Source organism: Perna viridis, chromosome 10 (assembly GCF_037379345.1).
Source record: "Perna viridis isolate PV_CMFRI_1.1 ecotype Kerala chromosome 10, ASM3737934v1, whole genome shotgun sequence".
Taxonomy (NCBI): domain Eukaryota; kingdom Metazoa; phylum Mollusca; class Bivalvia; order Mytilida; family Mytilidae; genus Perna; species Perna viridis.
The window spans coordinates 2,471,522-2,484,569 of NC_142454.1; the positions used below are offsets into that span (position 1 = coordinate 2,471,522).

Sequence of the window (13,048 nt, forward strand, 5' to 3'; positions counted from 1 at the left end):
TTTCTACCCTCACACTTCATTTCAACCAAATCTTCAAAAAAATAAAACAGTTTTAACCTTTTTCCCTATTTTTCAGAATTACTTAAAATCAGATAACACATATATAAGGAGATTGGATATGGTAAATATGTCAGAGACAACAACCCCACTGGGGTGAAAAATATCAAATCAAGATCACCAATGAACAACAAGGAAATGTGAGCCACTGGGCAGGCTGCAGCTGCCAAAACAACATTATACACAGATACCACAGATAGTTGCCTCCTATTATAATCCAGCATAAATAAAATTAAACTGAAAGAGAAAATAAAACAATACATAGAGGCCAGAAATTCCTGGCTTCAGACAGTTGCAAAAAAAATGGCTTGCTTAAAGTACATGTACTCTGGCATGATCACAACCCACCTTTTAAATCTGGCCACAGAGGCAAAAATATTACACATATAAAAATCAATTAAAACAGCTCTGAGTCCCTTGTTAAAACAGAAATAAAGAAACTGAATATATGTCACACAAATACACAAACTTAGGACTACTAGCAGTTAACTGACATGCTAGCTCTGGACCAGTTTAAATCTACAAAAAGTTATTTCCTCATCGTATGTAAATATCCATCTTAATTCTTCCCATGTGAGTTTGAGAACTATGGTACATCATAAGTCATACCATAAGGACACATATATGAAATATATGCTATTGGATGTAAAACCAAATTCAATCAATCAATTTAGCTATTCTAAAGAATAACATGTAATACTTTTTAATTTTAAAATACTGCTATGGTTTTTGTAATCATTTCTGTAGAGCTACTGAAAATATTTTTAAGGAAAAATCTTTGCTGACATGCAACTTTTAAAATACAAGACAATTTTAAAGACAAAATAAATCAATAGGTCTACTTCAAAATAATCTTGTAATTGGTTGTAATTGATGAGGAATAATTAGATCTGAGACCACTTAGTTACAGACAACAAAAGGAGTCTGTCTTGTTTACTGTTCTTTATTCTCCATTGCTACGGAAAATAATTTTCATTCTGACCACATAGCATGCTGGCTTGTCGTTATAGTATCTATGGTTGATGACGACTTTCCTTAGAATAAGAGCACCATTTCCGCTAAATTTGAATGTTCATCTTTTTGTCCCCGACAATTTGAGACAGATAGGATAATATAAGAGGTATTTGCACACAAGCATAGGATTTGATGATATTTATGAGACAGCATAGCTATTGCATGAATTTATATAAATATTGGAAAAATACACCTATCTAAGGCTAAGGGAAACAACTCAGTATTATTTAAAAATATAAAATATTGCTAGTTCTAGCCATAGTCAATACATGTACCAAGAAGTGTAAAATTGATTGAGATAAATGACCTCAGTACTTTTAAAAAGAGATACATGAACTACTCAAAAACTGGCATGACATCTGAAAAATATTCAAGACCGAGCATACAAGAACAGACAACTGGACAGGAAATATAAACAAGCTGAGGATAGTCAAATCTCGACAGAAACAAATTAGTTTGAATTGGAGAAAGAAACAATAGGAGAGACAGAAGTTCAAAATAAAAAGAAATGCTCTTAAATCAACAAAAATTTTTAAAAAAAAACCCACAGAATTTTAATAATCAAAGTCTGGGCAACTAATTGCACATGGAGTCACCATGAGGATATGGGACATATTTAAACATTCCAATTGGGTACCATGAATTCCCATCACAATTTGATCAGATTGACATTAAAATTGTAAATTCACAGATGTCAAGTTTTTTCACCATTGAAATTCGTGTTCTGCATAGAAAATCAGTAAGAGAATGCTATTTTCATTCCCTGAGGGTATTGCTGAATTGGTAGCCTTTGTCTCCATACACTTCAGCTATGTCAAGTGTAATATCGTGATTGAGAATGTAATTTGTTGTTGTGATTTCATCTCATTTCATTTTTTCTACTTTTTTTTTGAATGACATCACACCCTAGTAGAAAGAATTGTTTTAGTTCAAATAGCCAAGTAAGAAAAAAAAAATAAATGAAGTTTTGAGAATAGTTCATTAGAGCAACATCTGTTTCTCCTTTTCTGTCATAGTCAACCTACTGTCTCAATTCTGTCTGACACACAGCGTTTATCTAATAAAAACATGTAGTTTTAAAGTACACAAATGACTAATTCTTACATAGTAATGAAATCCACACTACTTCAACAAATTTAAGATATTGAATAGAGTTTGATGTTCATAGATTAGGTAAAAAATTTTAGTGTTTTATGAATAGTTTCACTTCATATATGTTTTTTGCTTTATAGTATGAGTTTTGCCCATCATTGAAGACCATTTGGAGTTTTGCCCACCACTGAAGACCATGTGGAGTTTTGCCCATCATTGAAGACAATGTGGAGACCTGTAGAAGGTTTAGTGTTCCTTGCTTGGCTTTTGGTGGAGGACTGTCTCATTCTCAGAACAGATAGGGTTCCATCAAAGCAAGTGTCAAGGTAACCTATGAACATTTTCTGTTTACATTTCAGAGGCTATATCTTTTGTTAAATTTAAAAAGAAACTGTACTCAGATAAAAAGAAACAGAACCTGAAGTTTTAATGACAAATAATAAATGAATCTTTTACTTGTCATTCAGAAAACAGCTTGAGATGAAGTCGTTTAGTGTGTACCAAATAGTACCTATTTAGAAATACTGAGTAATGGATTAGTTTGTACCAAATAACATAACTCTCTTTGTTTAAATACAGCAGAATGTACTAAAAAGAGTCAATGTCCTCTATCACTGACTGCAATTACTTCCCTTTACAGGAGTTCAGTGTCTCCACTAGAATAATCTAAGCCAAAGAGAAATTCATAAAATACAGACAATGGATATACCGTACATGTATCTTTCATGGATACATACTGGGATCAATTTTCAGGATTATGAAAAAGGGCTTAGTGTTTCATTGAAAAGCAAAACTTAGTATACCTCCTAAATTAGTATTTTTACATTATATGTACCCTAAGGATGCAACCACTTAAAGAAGTTAAATATACACTGAAACAGGACAGGCTGTACAAATTTGTCAGTCCATAAAATTTTTAAGAATTTTCAATTAGTTGCACTCTCTATAATTAGTTTAAGCTTATTCAATACCTGTACAAAATTTGTAAGTTCTAGAGTTAAAGATTAATGTGGACATAGTGCTGAAACAGTACATTTCACCAGAACCTTGATGACTTTTGACCTTTCAAAGTTTACTTTAATGGTGTTTATAGGTTGATGCCACAGGATTTCAGAGTCAAGGGTCATATAAAAACACTTGCTTTTTAAATGTTGTTTGTTTAGTATCAGTCTCTCTTGCTGGTAAAAATCTTCAGATTTCTGTTTACATATATCCAAAACAAGGGAAATAATCATCTTAAACAAATCTGCTAGTCTTTAGTTGAATTAACATAATTATAGACCATGTTAAGAAAAAAATCCATGTTATCATAAAACGAGATTCAGATACACATGGTCCCTCCATCTAATAAGCTTCATCATGCTTAACATGTCAAGTTTGTCAACTTCTACAAAACAGATGATTTACTAAGAAAAAAATGTCCCAAACAAAGTCAAATTAATGTCATCTTAAGAAAAGCCCTTACACAATTTGCATACAAAATAAGACATTTAATTTTACTGCAATGCCATCTGAGTTTTTCCAATTATCTGTGACAATGTCGGATTTCATTGGTGACTTGATTTTGCTAGTCTCCAAGATCCAGATGGAATCAATACCCAGAATTTATGAATAATTTATGAAGTAAAATTATTAATCGGCATAGCAAAGTATTTGTTTTGTAAGAGACTTTGATCAAACAAATTATACCAATATGAAAGAAAACTTCGAAGAATTGTCCGAATTAGAACATAAAATATCAGGTAAACAAGGAAGTCTAAAAAAAACACTCCCCAGGAAAAAATAGAGAAAAACTGCATGGAAACCTCAATAGGCAATACCCCCTCGCTACTCCTAAATACCATACAGCAAACCCCAAATTTCATTCAAATGGAAATCTAAATAGGAAGTGCATAATGGCATCTTATAGAATGTGTGCAAGTTTCATTGAATTCCATTTGGCCGTTTCAGACTCTTAGAAGTTGTTTTCTATGAATGCCAAAGCCCATATTTTGCATCAGGAAATTCCATAAGTAATCATTCAGATGGAAATACACAATAGGATGTGCACAATGGCTTTATTTGATGAATTCAGCAGTTGTGATGGAGTTGTGGATAGAAACTAGGGACAGATAGATGGACAAAAATAAGGTTGGAAAGAACAGTATTGAAAAATACAATCACTAAAAATCTGTAGAGGACAGGAAATGGCAGTAATGATAGAAGTCCAGCAAGTCATTATCAGTTACTTGATTCATTTCAAAATGATAATTAAGACCGGGCTTTAATTTTGTTCAAGCATGTATAGTGTAATTTCAGTGCCTCATTCACATACCAGAATTTAAATGAGACAGAAAATAGAACTTACTTCATTTTTTTGGAGAGAGGGGAGACAATATTTCTCCACAATAGTACCACATGCCACATGCCACATGCCACTGGATAATGAAGAAGATAAAGACGAATCGTTTATTTACGTACAACCTGATTTCAGTCAGTCAGGGTCATGATATACTGTCTGAATCATTATTATACTGGATAAGGTTATTATTTCTCCTACAGAGCACAAAGTCAATTCTATCAATGACAAACCAAAGCTGTAAGGCCCAAATGAAGGAACAGACAGACAGATGAAAAGATATGCCCTTACTTATTTAGCCCAATATAGCGGTACATGTAACAAAATGCATAACATAAAGTAGCATACTTTCAGTATTTACATTGTAATTCTAACAAAGTTAAGAATACTAAAAGTATAATCTGTAGATATCTTAACACAAACTCCATTTAGAGTACCCTTGTACTGTATTGTCATCCTATTCATAATTCACAAAATATATTTGTCTCCTAAACATTCATTAACTAAAGTACACTTGAGTTCTAGATTTTATCAGTTTGGTAATTTTGTTATTACCCATCATTTCATACAAATACTTACTGATCAAAAATACATTACTGGCTAAATATGATGTTTGTTCAATAAATATGATCTTGAACTTGACATAAAATGTTATCATGTACTCAGTGTAACACACCCACTCATATACCAAAATACACTGTCTGCCTATCTTAGATGTACACTGTTAATCAAAAACTCAATGGTGACAGTGTGACTAATTTTATATATTATGGACAATACATAATATCAATTCAACCATTCGACACCACCAAAAGTGGACAGATTCCTCATGTATAATTTCCAAGGTATAGTTTATTGTCTGCATTTATGGAACTGTGACAAAGTGATAATCTCAAAAAGTCAATGGACTGTGACTGTGGTTTGGGGTGGGTGGGTTATAGCTCAAAATGGATACAGAATCGTGGAACTGTCTGCATACTAAATATGATTTATCAAGCATAAGTGGTTCATATCAAAATGACCTAACCAGAAAACTTAATAAGAAAATCTTAACTTGAAATTTGAGAAATTTCAGTCAACAGAACGTGACTGTGGGGGCATATTCACAAATTGCATACAGCCTTGTGGAAGAGTGATGCTAATGCGACTGCATACCAAATATGATTGACTAAGCACAAGTGGTTCATATCAAACTTATCTAATCAGAGAACTTTAAAAACATGGGCACATATACACAATATCTTAGTCTTTCCTGACACACACAAAAATTTCGAGGTCTAGCAAAAAAATGTCATGGGATGTTCTTTCTGCCATTTGCATGGCTAAACATTTTGGGTTGGTAGAAATTTCAGTCAGATGTCTCAACAACTTATGTTACAGGGCAGACAGACAGTCATGCTGACAGACAGACAGACTGCCATGCTGACAGAAGAACAGTGGTTAAGTATTTTGGTATATGTAAACGGAAGGACAGATAACAATTATTTATAACAACAACATGAATGCTCCACATAAACATATAGTTTCATGATGTGAGTAAACCAGATCAGGACCAATACAACAATTATATCATTGGAGTTGTTTTCAAAGCAATATTATAGTTGTAGAGCAAGCAATTACCCTATGCAAACAACTTTTCTACACAATGACACCCTAGGGACTCCTCTAATGACATATAACATCCAAATAAAAAATTAAAACAAAGATTGCATTATTCAGTTCACACCAAATTTGTATTATGTGATGAGTATCTCCTATAAATAATTCCATATCTGTGACCAGGGAAATATTACATTCAGAAACAATTATAGTCAGTCTGATGTGATTGTTTTTTATAAATTTATGGTTGTTATATTGTTCACAGTAAAACCTGCCCAAACCATCTTGACAAAAATACAAGTTGAAAGTAAGAAGAGAAACTGTGAAAGTTTAAATATAGAAAATCTGTAAGTAAAGCTTAGTAATACTTTCAGTTTGTGAATAAAATGACATAGGGTTGGGGTAAAAAAAAGGGTTGGTCAGGTAACTGTGAACAAGACATTTATTTTTTAAAGCCCCGGATGAGGATGGAAAAAACAAAGTAGATGGTACACAACTCATCATATAAATTATCTGTTAAAAATTCATAAAATTATTGATTTGTGTTGATTTTTTGTGTGTATGTAATGCATTAGATGAAAAAAAAATGTTTAAAGGTTTCAGAAGAGTTGAAGATTAGTACTGGGGATGAATAGACAGCTAGATAGCTATATACCTCCTGTTTTTAACATGGTGGGTTTAATAATTCATCATAAAGGGAGCATGAAGTAAAGCATTACCACTTCCATCAGTAACCGGCATCTTTTCCATGAACATTTTTAAGACTAAATAAAAATGTCTAAAAGTTTGACTTATTATATATAGCACTGTGCAATATATTCAGGTCAGAAAATGAATAAATCATCTTAACACTGCATACTGCATACATGTTAAAACTGTTACCATCAGCATATAAAAAATTAAAATGGTGATGTCAGTAAATTCCTATGAAACAATGATTCCAACAGTAACTCATTGGACTCACTTTTCTGAACAAATTTTAGGTGTGTTTAATTGTGCAATGTTTTTTCCACAGATGCCAGATTTAAAAGGTGGGGGGTTGTGATCACGCCACAGTACTTTCCGTCCGCTATATTTTGCACTGGCCCAAAGTCAGGAATTTCTGGCATCTGTATGTCTTGTTTCATTTTCACCTTTAGTTTATTTAATATTATTTGAGTATATAGGGGCAACTCTTTTGCTGTACCTGCATATAATGATGTTCTAGGACCACCTGCAGCCTGCCCTGTGGTATGAGTGTTTCCTCATCATTCAATGAAGACTAATGGTTGGCCCCGGGCTGACATATTCATCCCAGAGGGGTTGTTGCCTCTTTGAAATATTCATCATATCCATTATCGATATATTGTAGTTGTTTCTAAAAAAACGGGCCACCAACATTTAAGACACAAATGTTCACTTAATTGGTTAAGTTAACCAACACTATTGTAAAAATCTAAAACAAACCAAAAAGAACAAGAAAATAAAACAAATTTATGACCAGGGCACAAAACACTCCAAATGACTGTTTCCTGCAAACAGGGGGTAGTTGATGTGCATACGTGTGACATATACTACTAAGAGGTAGGGCTTGGCATAGAAAAAAAGAATTTGCAACAGTGTACATTGTAAATAAAACATGCTCATCAAATATTCTGTAAAACCTACTCCAGTGAATTTCAAGAAAAAGATGTAGTACCAATTCAAATTAATACTATACATGTAATTATAAACTCTGCAACCCCAAAAAGTTTTAGTTTAAAATGTAACCCACTCCCCCTTTTTGTTTTCAAATCCAACCTAAATACTCACTAACAGAGATCTGCACTAGATTCCTGGCTTTGTATGCAATCAATGTACTCAATTCAATACTTAGATAAAAATGCTTAAAGCCAGTTGGTAACAATTTTGAAATTACAGAATTTTCTGTGAATGGTCCAAATAAATTCTTACCTTATGTAAACCAGAATGAAGCTGTACCAGAAATCATGTAAAATTCTCTGTGTATCTCCAAACACATGGCTGCATTAATTTCATGCATCACTGATTATGATAGAAGATCTTCATTACTGAAATAGGAAATAAACAACTTTATTGATTGATAAAAACCCTCAGATATTAGTGGTAATGGAAGTATAAATTTATTACTGAAATATTAACAACAACAAATTATTTATAGATCTAGTTCTCACTTTTTCATCATAAAGAATGTGTACATGTAATTTTAAAAGGGATATGGGTAACCAATTTTTAAACAATCTAAAAAAGGAGAAAAAAATAACTCTTAATTCATTTACAATAAAGTAAAAGACACAAATTGTAGCAAGAGAAACAACTCTATAACCAAACCTAAATCAATTTATTAACTGCAGTCTTTTTAAAATTCATACAGGAGGTGATTCATGCATGTCAATAACCTACTGAAACAGTTACAGACCACACAAATGTATTTTGAACTTATCCTGTAACCACCTTCAGTAAATATAGCAATATATCTATCATAAAGTTAACATCTAATAAAAAATCTGAAGATGAATGTCAACGGGTCATAGTTATCCTTTCCTTGTTTGTCTACCCCGGACTTGACTCTTTATGTGTAACTCGGTGGGTGTTTCTAGAAAAACAGAGGACGCTTACCCTACCGGTGCACCTGGTCCATGCTCCCAGATTTTAGTGGAGTCCGAGTTGCTCAGTTGCTTTTGTTACTTTGTATGTATGATTTTAGTTACTTTATGTTCCTTGTTGTGTATGTCTGTTTTCTATGTCTGGTCTTTGTCCCTTGATTACATTCTTTTGATTACCGCTACAACCTTGGTTCCCTTGATTACTCTGCTACTTGGGATATATTTCTGACAAAAATAACAAAGTCTAACTGTTACACAGTCCATAATATTTCATGAAAATCAAGATCCTATGACCTTGCACACCAGAAACATCCTGCAAAAAATATTTTAGATGAAGAGATAGCCATAAAGCCCTATTTAAGTAACTTTCATCAATTTCCGCAATATTTCACGAAAATCAAAATCCTTTGGCTCTGCACACCTTCGTCATGTGTAGAAAGATCCTGTAAAATATTTTAGATGTAGTTCAAAAACTGTACGAGGAGATAGCCGGACAAGCCATATAGTCCTATTTCTGAGTAAAATGACTAAGTGTTACTATCACCAATTTCCGTAATATTTCACGAAAATCAAAATCCTTTGGCCCTGCACAGCATTCATCATGTGTAGAAATATCCTGTATAATATTTCTGATGTAGTTCATAAACTGTACGAGGAGATAGGCAGACAAGCCATGATCATGTGTAGTCAGGATGGACAGACGGCACGACGGGCGGAAGGACAGGGGTAAATTAATATGCCCCCAACAGTTTGTCACGGGGGCATAAAAATTATAAATGGGATGTTATAGCCAGTCATTTGTTGGTATTTGCGGTCAAATAGGTATTTAAACTCAATTCATGCATGCACATCGATAAAGTGATTGAACTAAATAAAAAAAAATCAACAATGACAGACCAGCATTCACATCAACAGACAATAGAGTCTACAAGTAGAACACCAGCTACAGATACATTAGAGAATGCTCACAATGTCTTATATAACAGAGAACATTATAATTCCTCATTTAATATTCCAGTAGAGATTGGAGATCCAGTAAGACAAATTCTGAATTTCAATGAAAATATGAACACTCCATTCACACAAGATACGATGCACCCTCCTACTTCCTGAATTATAAGTCTAGAAGACGTAATCTCAGACATGCATTCAAGAATGAGTGCACTTAGATTCTATACCTGGCATTGTAGAACAACTTGAATTATTACCCGCTATCAATGATAGACTATCAAGGATAAAGGGCAGATTTATAAATATAGAGAGTGAAATGCATCAAATGAAACTAGATATGGCTCATCTGAATGAAAGGCTTTCGGGTACAGAGGGTAACTGCATGAACATAAGTTGAAGATTAACAGATATTGAATATGAGAGAGATGAAATGCGCGGACAGAACAAAGAGCTGAGGGAACAAAATTCAAGAACGTTTGATGAGAGATAACCTACTGTTTAGTGGAACAGAGGAAGTCGCTATCGATAAGATGATCGGTGCTGAAAACGTCAATACTGAAAACATCATGCATACGTTCATTAAAGAAAAACTTAATATTGAAGCTCCTATTAAATTTCACAGTCCATCGATTAAGACCACGAGATGATAGAAAACCAAGGACTATAATGGCAAAATTCGAGTCTTGAAAAGATTGGGATAAAGTTCTAAAGACCGCCCCTGTCCAATTGAAGGATACAAATTATAGTGTTTATGAACAATGCCCTAAAGAAATTATAGAGAGTAGGAACAAATTGTATCAGATATTTAAACATGAAAGACTGGGCAACAAGAATGTGAAGCTGAAAATGGATAAGCTATCCATCAATGGCCGCTGTTGGTATCCAGGAACATTTCCTCAAGATGATCAACTGTATAGATAATATCAATTCAGATGCAATGAGAATCAACCACCATCACAAATCTCAAGGTCATGAGTATAATGAACCTTCTATTTTAAACAGACATTTTGGCCCACTACAAGGTGTACATAACATGACCAGGTAGGCCAGGCATACAAGAGGTCAGTATGGAGATCCCAGTAACCTGAAAATATCTTATGTAAATGTATGTGGTATACAGAATACACTTCTCAGTCCAGACCTTTTTGAAACCATTAAATTGTATGATATTTTTGTATGTGTTGAAATCAAAACTAATAGTTATGATGTATTGAACCTTCCTACTGATTATACTTTTTATGCAAAACATAGAAAAAATTGTAAATGAAAGTCAGGTGGTATGATAGTCATTTTTAAAAAGAGTTTGAAAAAATATATCAAATTTATAGAGAGTAATTGTAATTCGGTTTACTTTTGCAAAGGTATCCAGTAACGATTTATCTTTATTGTTGGGGTTGGTTTATTACCTGAGGATTCAAAATACACATCAAATGAAGCTTTTCATGAATTGGAGAATATTTTTGCATGTAAACCGAAATATTGTTTTTGTGGACTAATACGAGATTTTAATAGTAGATGTAGTCAATTATCTGATTGTATTGTACCTGATGATGGACTTTCTCAATTACGATAATAATACTGTTGAAAACTCCATGTATGATTATAGAAAATGGTTGTTAAACAATATACCATTGGATAGATCATCACAAGATCTCACTAGGTGTAATACATATGGTTACAGAAACAATAATATGTATGTAGCCAATGGTAGAATTGGCAATGATACTGGTATAGGTAAAACTACATGCAAGGATTCTAGTATTGTAGATTATTGGTATTTGCTATGTGATTCAGATTTACTCCCCTTGGTTGGGGAATTTAGTGTACTGGATTATAATCCGATTTTTTTCTGATATCCATTGTAGATTACATGTCACTTTGTCCTTGATATTACTGTGATTGACAAAAGTTGGTCTGTTACAGGTGCTAAACCTGTTCAGTGGGTTGCTGAGTAACAAGGGGAATTTGTAAAATGGTTCAATGAAGCGGAATTACTTGATCAATTTACCGGTGATCTTGACTCAATTGATCCAGACGGCGATACTTTACAGGAGGATTTAGATCGTTCTATAATAGGTTAAACTTAGCATTTTGGATTACACATGTAATACTTTTGGACATAAGACTTTGAAACGATCATACAGAGACACCAAGCAACCTTGGTTTAATGAATATTGCCGCCGAAAGAGAAAGCTTTTTTATGAAGCTAAACACAGACAGAGCAAAGAGAGCAGAGTAACATTAAAATCTACTGGCAAAAAGAGTTTCGAGGACTAGATTTCAGATTAGAAAATTGCCTACACAACACAGTAAAAAAACAGATCCTGTGAGTTATTGAAGATTATGGATAATTTCAACAGAAACTCCGATAGTGGTCCACAGGTTTCTTTTGATTCTCTGTATGATTTTTTTCAAGAATATTAAAGAAGATTCTGAGCATGATGATTTTGATTTTGTTATACCCGATAGCGACAATAAAGTGGTTAATGAATAGCAAAATTACTGCTGACGAGATTTTACAAGCCGTCCAATCTTTAAAGAACGGAAACGCTGCGGGTTGCGATAATGTCACTAATGAGTATCTTACATGTGTGTGTCTAATATTGATTCACTTTTGCATATTTATGTAAATTTCTTTGACCTAGTTTTGAATACTGGCACCATACTGGAAGTTTGGACTAGGGGAATTATCATTCCTATTTACGAAAATAAGGGAGATCCTACGAATCCAGATGCTTACAGAGGAATAACATTAGTGTCCTCTACTGGAAAAATCCTTACTTCTGTATTAAATAACAGATAATCTGGACACGTTGATTTATATTCTTTGATTCTGTACAGTCAGGCTGGGTCTAGAAAGGGATATGTTACCACAGATAACATTTTCTGCTTACATGTATTGATTGAGATCTATCTGGCTATGGGGAAGACACTTTTTTGTACATTAGTCAACTTTAAAAAGGCCTTCAACCCTGTTTGGAGGCTTCGGTTATGGCAAAAGCTAATTAAAAATAATGTTTCTGCTAAAATATTAAATGTGGTATATAATATGTGTTGCAGCATTAAGTGTAAAATTGGGAGGTGATGTATCTGGACTTTTCTCTTGTGATATTGGAGTATGTCAGGGTGAAAATTTGTCCCCTTTTTTGTTAGTATATTTTTGTCAGACCTAGAAGAATATTTTGTTTATAATAATGTAAATGGGCTGCAGGATATTAATGATAAATATAAAGATATGCTTAGAACATACAAAATGATATTCGTATTGTTTCATGCTGATGATACAGCAATTTTAGCTGAAAAACCAGAGGACCTTAAGAATTGTTTGAGAGGTTTTGAATATATTTGTAACAAATGGTGTCTTGGTATTAATGTTCATATAACTAAAACTGTT

At 33.3% G+C, this 13,048-nt stretch overlaps 1 protein-coding gene across 1 annotated transcript in view; it reads right to left on the reverse strand.

The window, feature by feature from the left end:
* LOC148604142 (teneurin-m-like) overlaps positions 1–8,149 on the reverse strand; it is a 166,848-nt gene extending 158,699 nt beyond the window's left edge. The window contains exon 1 of the mRNA XM_088549863.1: positions 8,033–8,149. The gene's annotated coding sequence lies outside the window, so the exon portion shown is untranslated. The remainder of the gene's footprint in view (positions 1–8,032) is intronic.
* Between the last annotated feature and the right edge of the window lie 4,899 nt (positions 8,150–13,048).